Here is a 10,152-nt window from a genome sequence, read left to right as displayed (position 1 = left end):
ATTGCTTGCCCCTGCAACCTGGTATTTCTTCCATTCTTGGAGCTAAATGTTTACGTTTGGAGTTGAAAAGACACCCTGTGTGAGCACAGAAACAGCATTCCATCTAATGCTGTCAGAAAAAACAGCTCTTAGACCCAGCATTCCCAAATCTGCAAGATGGAACAAACAGATGTTTTGTCCATCACCGAAGGGGGTCTATCACATTTCTGAAAAGTTGTCTCTTTCTCTGCAGCATCCTGGCTTTTATTAGTGAGCAGTCTGACCAGCTGGGCCGTCCCTGGCCTCTTTGATTCTCTTCCAGCAAAGAGTAAAGTTATCTGAGACCTGCAAGGTAGGTCCTGTCTATTCCTGTAGGCTTAGAGATGGGCAGTGGAGGCCACTCCAGCCCCACGGGGCAGGACCCAGAAGGCATTTATCAGACCAGGAAAATAAACCTCTTCACCAAAAGCAGCTGAAGAAGAAAGAGGTGGTTTAGGCAGTCAGGCATCATTCTGGAACAGGTAGTAAAGTAATAAACATAATGCTGAACGTTAATCGAGCACTTACTAGTTGTCGGGCACTGCGATGAACAGTTCACACAGATCTCGTTGAATCTTCCTAAGAACCCAAAGAGATGCCCATTTCAGAGAAGGAAATGGAAGCTTGGAGCGATTGTATAACTGGTAATGCTCTGGGACATTAACTCACGTCTAACACCAAGTCTTTGCTTGACATACTTCCGAAACCTTTTCCTTCACGGAGAAGGGGGTAGTCTTTGTTGCTTGCTTATGTGTTCTTTTTCTCTTTCTGGCTGCCTGTTTCTCTGCTCATCCTGAAAATTCCAGAGGAAAGGATGAGGCCCATTTCTTTTCTGACTCCTTTGCTTAGGGTAAAGCTCCTGATTTCGGGGCTGGGTAGGGGGGCTGTCTCTACATCCTGTACATGCTGATTTACTGACTGATGCATGCACATTGTACTGTGAACACAGCTCACAGAACCAAATCTTCATCCTCATCCATGCTAAGGGTATATTTCCTGATTTCTTTATAACAGTGAGAGGGAAGGCTGACCCATAACATTCTGCAGACACATTCCAGGACTTTCGTGAGAGCCCCATACGTATTCCCATCTTCCCTTCTTCCGTATAATGCATTCTAGATTTTGAGAAGACAGCCACATAGCTGAGCTGAGATGCACGTACTGGGCTCTCAGCGAGGCTCACTTACTATACTTAAGGAGTTCGTTTCCACACGAGCCACGCACTGACACTGATTCAGGGTTGCGCCCCAGAAACATCACACAGGTCCACATGTCCTGATCTTCAAGTTTGCTGAAGCTGGAGCCATGAATGTTGAACTGATGAACGCCGAGAGTGCACGCTCCTTAATCCAGCGTAAGCCTTGATTTCTCTGCCAAGTAACGTTGTCCATATCCTGGGATATTAAATAAAAGGAGGAATTAGGAAATGTCTTTTCAAAAGTAAAAGAGGGAATACCCAAGCCCATCAGGGAAGCAGAGGCTCAGGAAGGCCTTGGCTGTGTCCCTAGACACCAGTCCGCAGAGCCTGGGGGAGGGTGTGCTTTTCAGCAGTGAGAGTCATGGAGGAGGGGGAGGGAGATGAACTGGAGAAGGAAAGTGCACGTGTTGTACATGCAGATTGCCTCAGGAGCTGGCCTGGTGGGTAGGTGGAGTGTGTTTCTGCACACCCTTGAGCAACGGGAGGGAGGCGGGTGTGTGTGCCCCTGCAGATGGCAGGTCAGTCCTAGCTGTGCTCTGTGCCCTGGCCTGGCCCCTGGCGGGACTGAGGGCTTTTAAATACGAGGAGACCCTCTTCAGGAGCCCTGCTCGGTAGCCTGCAGTAGTGGGAATGTGCCAGGCTCTTGGGTAGCTCAGCTTGAGACTTTTGATCACTGCCCACACCAAAAGCTGTTAACAAGTTCCTTTACCAGCCCGAAACAGTGCGCCGAAGTTTTGTTTTGGTTTAGATTAGCTTGGTGGTTGTAAGGCTTTGGGGAGAATAAAGGCAACACTTACTTCCTTTTTAAAAAAAAATAGGTCAGTATCTAGATTAGTGCCTACTTATTTTTGATTTTGAAGAAGAGGAGGGAGAATCTGGAGTCTGATTCTGGGAGGGAACAGGGCTCCCTGCCTGAGCCTGGATCCTCATCACCATCCCCACATCTCCGTCTTTCAGGCATTAGTTTCTGTCCCTGCTTTCAGGAAGGGCTCTGCATACTAGCCATTTACCCATGGTGTAAATTTTGGTAGTCAGTCTCTTCCTAAGGAGGTGGAGTGGTGTAGCGGTTAGTGCAACCAGCCTGCCCGAGTCCAAATCCCTTAATAAATGAATGCATTTACTTAGCTGTTCTCTACTTGTTACTCTTTTTAGATTGCTTCCAACTTTTCCGCATGTTACATCATGCCACCACAAATATATTTGCATATAGACATTTTCATTCCTGTGGGCTAATTTACTCCCAGCAGTGGGATCTCGGGGTCAGAAGGCATGCCGTTAGTGTGTGAGCTTGACAAGTTACTCTAGGCTTACGTTCCCTCATGCGTAAAGAGGGATTGAAAGGAATCGTATGCCTTCTCGTATTAAATGAATTACACCTGCAAAACACTTCGTATATGTGGCATATAGCAAGTACTCTCCTTGATGCTTAATCTGCTATTATTATGAAGTTGCGAAATGAAGGGTTCTCTCTTACTGGAACACATCTTAGGTGTTAGGGAGTGGGGGAAAGAAAAGCAGCTCCTTTAGAGGGGGGCATTTTAGCTGATACCTGGAGGCAGGAGTCTTAGGTTAACGCCGTGGGCAGCCCTCTTGGCCAGGGACGTGGGGGCTGCTGTCAGAGGCAGGTGGGATGTGGTGCAACTTGAAGAGCTCTCAACCCGAGCGGGCCAGGGTCCGAAGCAGGTCAGCTCCCTTGACTGCAAGCTTGTGCACAGTGCCGAGCACATCAGAAGGGCTGAGAGATTGTGTTTGAGAAAAGGAGCCCGTCGGGGAACAGTGCGGCTTCCTCACCTGCTTCTGCCTGTCATCTCTGCTGCCCCCAGGACCCAGGCATCACGTAAACATTTATAGGGCTCTTTGAAGGCAAGTGGTTGCTGAGGCCCTGGGGCCCTAGTACACTAAAGTTCAAGTCCTTAAAGCAGTGGACTGTGAATTCTGGCCTCCTGGGAGCCCTGGCATAACTGTCTCCCATGATTTTCCCAAGGCTCTCTTCAAATGCCTTTAAATAGTTAAGTGGGTCTCAAGGAACAAGTGCCACCAGCTTCCTTGATATTTATGTACTAGGCATTTGAATTGATATTTATTTTATTTTTATTTTTTCCAGATTTGTTGAGATATAATTGCCATATAACTTGTACGTTTAAGGGGTACAACCTCTTGATCTGATCGGCTTCTATATTGCCAGATGGTTACTGCCACGGTGTTAACTCACAGCTCTGTCACACTGCATAATTACCATTTCTCTTCTGTGGTGAGAACATTGCAGACCTACCCTCTTAGCAACAGTCAAATATATAATACAGTATTAGTAAATATAATCACTATGCTATGCTTTACATCACCAGAACTTATTCGTCTTGTAACTGGAAGCTTGTGCCCTTTGACCAACATCTCCCCATTCCCCAGCCCTGGGTAACCACCATTGTAGTCTCTCTTTCTGTGAGTTTGGCTTTTTTAGATTCCACATATAAGTGATATCATACAGTATTTGTCTTCGAGTGCCTTATTTCAGTTAGCGTGATGCCTTCAGGGTTCATCCATATTGTAGCAAATGGCAGGATTTCCTTCTTTCTCATGGCTGAGTCCTAGTCCATTGAATATAGGTACCACATTTTCTTGATTCGTTCATTCACTGATAGACACTTTGGTTCTTTCCATATCTTGGCTATTGTGAATAATGGCACAGTGTACCTGGGGGTACAGATGTCTCTTCCAGGTCCTGATTTTGTTTCCTTTGGATTGCAGCCAGAAATGGAGGGTAGGGTAGGGTAGTTCTATTATTAATTTTTTGAGGAACCTCCATACTGTTTTCCACAGCAGCTACACCAATGTACATTCCCACCAACAGTGCACAAGGGTTCCCTTTTCTCCACATCCTCATCAACACTTGTTATCTTTCATTTTTTTTTGAAGACAGACATTCTTACAGTACACTGGGCATTTTATTCCCTGATGATTTGGGTGAAAATACATACCAGTGGTCTACTGAAGGCTGACGTTTCTTGATTTAAAGGGAAATAATCTAAATATCTTTTTCAAATCTCCTTTATCTGTAATTGATTACTCTTAGATTTTGACAGTGGAGAAGGAGTGAGTGACTAGGGATGGATGGTGATTAATAATTGTTTGGTGAATAAATGAATGGGTGGATGTACCATAGTTTACCTAGCTGTTCTATATTGTTGGGCTTTTAGGTTGCTTCCATTTAAAATTATTATTTTTTTAACGTTTATTTATTTTTGAGACAGAGAGAGACAGAGCATGAACGGGGGAGGGGCAGAGAGAGAGGGAGACACAGAATGGGAAGCAGGCTCCAGGCTCTGAGCTATCAGCCCAGAGCCCGACGCGGGGCTCGAACTCACGGTCTGTGAGATCGTGACCTGAGCTGAAGTCGGACGCTTAACCGTCTGAGCTACCCAGGCGCCCCAAGGTTGCTTCCATTTAAAAAAAGTTACGAATAATGTTACCTTGAATATATTTGTGTTTGTAGCTTTTTCTTTTATTTGTGTTATTTCCTTTTAGAAGTAGGATTTCTGGGTCAAAGTCTATGAACAATTTTATGGCATTTGATAAGTTTCTAAACTTCTTTGCTCAAGGGTTGTACCATTTTGAATGCTCCCAGCAATGTTTTGATGAGGTTCACACTACTGGCTTTGGGTTGTCAACATAACATTCTTTCTTGCTATGTTATTAGGTGAATAATGGTATCTCGATATTTACAGTTTTGTACTTCTTTGATTTCCAGTGAGGCTGACTCTTTTTCCTTATTCACTTACTTGTATTTATTCTTTTGTGACTTCTGATCATTTCTCTTTTCTATTATCAATTAAATAACACTTTCATCTACTTAAGATATTAACCGTTTATCCTATTTGCTGCAAATGTTTTTCCTAGTATGTTGGTTTTTCCTTTCCTTTTCCTCCCTTCCTCCCTTCCTCCCTTCCATTATTTTCATGTTCACATAGGCAAATCTGTTGATCTGTCCCTTTGACTTCTTTGTTTATAAGCTGTAAGATGTAAATACTAGTAACAGGGGAAAGACAGGCACCTGATATGTGAGGTGGGAAAATTTCTCTCATTTTGTGTGGCTGGCTCATTTACACCTCTCTCCGTATTCATGTTAGGAATTTTCGGGTCATGTGATTAGTTCCTAGTGTGAAGGGTATGATATGGTTAGAACTTTTTTTTTTTTTAATTTTTTTTTAACGTTTATTTATTTTTGAGGCAGAGAGAGACAGAGCATGAACGGGGGAGGGTCAGAGAGAGAGGGAGACACAGAAACTGAAGCAGGCTCCAGGCTCTGAGCTGTCAGCACAGAGCCCGACACGGGGCTCGAACTCACAGACTGCGAGATCATGACCTGAGCCAAAGTCGGACGCTTAACCGACTGAGCCACCCAGGTGCCCCTGGTTAGAACATTTTTGACACTGAACTTTTGTTCTGTGGGATTTAGGAACACATGGGCAGGAGGGCCACTTGCTTCTTCCTCCTTCCACACTCCCTTTGTGGAGACTCAAGATGGCAGGAGAGGAGAAAAGCAGCCAGCCTGGGTGCTGGAGGAAGGAAGATGATCGTAGTGAAATGCCTTTGGAGGGACCAGCTACCTTCTAAGTGAAACACATGAAAAAGAGGAAAGGATAGAGTCTGTGTTTCTTGGCTCAGGCAAAGCTGGCTTTTAGGGTCGAGTTCGGGGGTCATTGTGCAGTGGGAATGCTGTGCTCACACTGGTGTGCACCTGTTGTACGAAAGGGAAGAAAATGAGCCATTAAATAAGGTGGACATTTTGGTCAGGCGTCTTCTGGGTATATCCCGGAATCAGAATACGGAGGCTCCAAAAGGCTAGGGCCGCGGAAAACCTGAAGGGGTTTCCCCGCCGCCCCAGGGCTTTCCATCTGGGGTTCCTACACTGTACTGTGTTTCTCATGGTCATCACATGCAGGCCAGGGGTGGGGCTCCTTGTTCTGTAATCAAACAGAGCCGGGAACTGCTGTCCAGGCAGTTCACGTGGGAACGAGGGAGGAATAAACATTCTCTTTCTCGGTTGGTGATTTCTACTTTCCCTTATGTTATTGTAAGCATCTAGCTACCATGGCCCGTGGCCTGACCCCAGGTTGTGGCTTGCGTAAGGTGTGTTAGCAAAAAACCAATTATTTGATCTACTAGCATAATTGACCTAACAAGCCATGAAGGGTTCACGATTTGCCCCTCCCTTGTTAGTTACACAGAGAACGCAGTGGGCTTGGGGCAATTAGTAGTTGTAGTGAGAGGTGAATATAAGAAGTTACATCATTTTTGAGCTGTTTAAGGGAAGTGTTAAGACTCAAAATGCAAGATTTCTGAAGAATTAGTGACACAGAATATAAATTCTGTGCTTCACTCAAGAATCAGTCACATCTGGTTCTAAGAGTGCTGAAGAGCTATGAGCCATCAGCCCTCTGTCCTTACCAATTAATGCAAGTGCTGTCCGGGGCGTATATGTGATCAATTACTGAAACACAAACATGCCAACGTGAGTGCCTGATGGAGGGACATCTGCCCTCTGGGGGTTTCTTCTTTTGGCTGGGGTCCTTAGGAAGTAATCCGAGTTTTGATTTCTGCTTCTTTAGTATGTGTGCCTTTTATTTTAAATGTTTATTTATTTTTGAGAGAGCGAGCTAGAGCATGAGCATGGGAGGGGCAGAGAGGGAGACACAGAGCCCAAAGCGGGCTCCAGGCTCTGAGCTGTCAGCACAGAGCCCAACGCGGGGCTCAAACCCATGAACCATGAGATCATGACCTGGGCTGAAGTTGGACACTTAACCGACTGAACCACCCTGGCACCCCAGTATATGTGCCTTTTAGCCCTAACTGATCTCTCTCTCTCTCAGAGCTGGTTCCCAGTGAACACTCAGATGGGGGTAATCTGTTGACCCACTGCTGGAAAGAACGGAAGAGTGAATGCTGTCCCTGCTATTCCTTGTTTGATGGCAACTGAAGTTTTCTTAGATCCTCAGGAGCCCTTCTAGGATAGTATGTTCATTTAGGAATGGCCTGGGGTCTTCGTGGCATGGTCCTTATTTATAGGCAAAGGCTCTGACTTCTTCAATTTGACAATAATAACAGCCAGTATTTAATGGATTCTAGGCACCGTATTGAAACCTATAGCGTGGTTCTCCATGTGTGGGCTCTAGCCCAGCTGTATCGCCATCACCTGGGCATTTGTTACAAATGCAAATGCCCCACCTGAAAACTTGTTAGAAATGTACATCCTCAGGCTCCAGCTGAGATCTACTGAATGTGAAAATGTGGGTTTGAGCCCAGCCATCCGTGTTTTAGCACGCCGTCTGCATGACCCTGATGCATCCTGAAGTTTGAATAGCACTATTTTATTTAAAAAATGTTTTAATGTTTTTAAAATTTATTTCTGAGACAGAGAGAGACAGAGCATGAGTGGGGTAGGGGCAGAGAGAGAGGGAGACACAGGATCAGAAGCAGGCTCCAGGCTCTGAGCTGTCAGCACACGGGGCTTGAACTCACAGACCATGAGATCATGATCTGAGCCGAAGTTGGTCGCTCAACTGACTGAGCCACCCAGGCGCCCCTGAATAGCACTATTTTAGAGTGTGCTAAGTTATTTAATCCACACAGCATCCCTATGGAGGAGAACCTACTTTGCAAAGTCTCAGTTTTGTAGACAAGGAAAGAGACAAAGGGATGCACACTAGATTTCACAGCAGCAGAACTGGGATTTGAAGCAGATGTCCTGACTTGGGTCCCAAGATCTGAATTACTCTGCTAAGATGTGTGGATGATAATAGAGGGGAGAAGAGGACCATCATTACAGATAATGAGGAGTGGGGATGGTTTTTATTCACATGTATTTATTCAGCTTGTAACGGGCTGGAGCCTGTTGCCACTGGCTTGTGAGAAACCGCAGCGAACATCTCTCCCCGGGCTCTCCATTCCCTGATGTCAGGTTGGTAGCTTGAAACTGGCCGTGGTGGGAATGTTTACACCACATAAACCAGCAGGCACTGCATATCAGGGCTTCCTCCCCTCCCCCTCAGCCAGTTGTGTCACATTTACCAACACACCACTGCCCAAACGTGTATACACATACCCCAGATTCTCAGTAGGCATTGCACACCAGTTATACAGGCTCACTGAAAGCAAGCACCATTCATAGATTCATGAGTATTTTAGCCACTTGTAAAAAAACATTTTAGCCACTTCTGTGTTTTCTCGTGTCTACACAATTGCTTTGACAACATGAAAACTCGGGAACCTTACCAGGAGAAGGCAACTTGGAATCTACCCTCTCAAAGTCCTGTGATCTTACAAGAACAGGCCGGTGATAACCACCTGCCTGGGAGGAGTGCCGGGATTTTAGACATCCTTTCTGAGCCTTTTTGGTACCTGCTAGGCTGAGGTCCAGGCCTGGGAGGCAGCAGCGGGTCTAAAACCCGGTGAGAAGGAAGAGTGAGAATTCCCCTCCCTGTGGCCGGGCAACAAGGGTGTGGGAGCGATCAGGAGCAGGGTTCCCTGCTTCGGGAACAGGGTAATGAATTGAAATGTCAACACAGAGCCTTCTCTGAACTTCTGTCTCAGAGGGATTCATGTAGGAACAACTGAGGATTTGAGATTTCAGGGTTCCCAGGGCGGGGGGCCGGGGCTTTCTGTAGTTTCCCGCCCGCCTCTCATTCCATCTCTGTCTTGGATGACAGGTTACACCACTCACAGGCCGATGGGGTGTCCCTCTCCCCAGACGGTATCAGGAATGAATTAGCATGTTTCCCTCTTGTAAGTGATCCTCTTTTTGAGTAAACATCCCCTGGGTTTCTGTGATGTGTAACTAATGGAGTGCTAAACTATCAGGGCTGGTTTCAGACTCAGAGCGCACACGTGTTGCCAATCCATCATGCTTCTAGTACTAATTAACATAGCAGGGACACAATAAAGCCACAGATCCTCCACACATTACCCGGCTCGGGTTACCCTCTATAACAATCTCGCTATTGACCCAGTGAGAGCCCACGTTGGGAAAACTTGCTCTGGCCTCTTCTCCCTGGCTAGACCTGCCCCATCGAATAAAAAATGCCCGTGTGCATCGTTATCACCACGGTGCCCACTGGCCACTTGGCCGTCTGGATTCGGAGACGGTGCCTGTGTTTCTAGAATGGTGGCGTGGGCCTTCCCGACTGTACTTGACCAGGAATCCTTGTCTAACGTCCTGGGCTGCTGTTCGGACTGGGACTTCAGGCCCCGGCCTGATCCTGTGCTCCTAAGCCTCTCAGGAAGACTTTCGGTCTGAGAACGCCTTACCTGCACCCTGCAGAGAGCATTTATCTGTCACCCCAAAGTCAGCTGAACGGAAATGCATCTACATCTCGACTGGGGTGTTGGTTACATGTGACACGTTTATCATTGAATTGTATGCTTAGTATCTAGTCATTTCCCTGGATATGAATTCTCTTGTCAATTAAAAAGTTTGAAGAATCAACCCTTGCTTATACCTTTTGCTTAAACCTATCTGAATAGACTTCTAGGGGCATTTGGGTGGCTCAGTCAGTTAAGTGTCTGACCTCGGCCCGGGTCATGATCTTGCGGTTGAGTTTGAGCCCTGCATCAGGCTTTGTGCTGACAGCTCAGAGCCTGGAGCCTGCTTTGGATTCTGTGTCTCCCTCTCTCTCTGCCCCTCCCATGATCACACTCTGTCCCTCTCTCTCTCAAAAATAAATGAACGTTAAAAAAAAAAAATGAATAGGCTTCTGAATGCCTAATAATTGAAATATGATACAGAAACAGAGGCTGTGGTTAATATGACAATAGGACCCATAACTTGTATGTCAAATTGTGTGATTATTATTCTCCCATAATATTATTCTCATTCATTAAGATGATTGTGGATGTAAACTTGTAAATTATTTAAAAAAATAAAAGGAAGGAGGGGCCCCTGG

Source organism: Panthera leo, chromosome D4 (assembly GCF_018350215.1).
Source record: "Panthera leo isolate Ple1 chromosome D4, P.leo_Ple1_pat1.1, whole genome shotgun sequence".
Classification (NCBI taxonomy): domain Eukaryota; kingdom Metazoa; phylum Chordata; class Mammalia; order Carnivora; family Felidae; genus Panthera; species Panthera leo.
The sequence above is the reverse complement of the archived record's forward strand: the minus strand, read 5'-3'. Positions refer to the sequence as shown.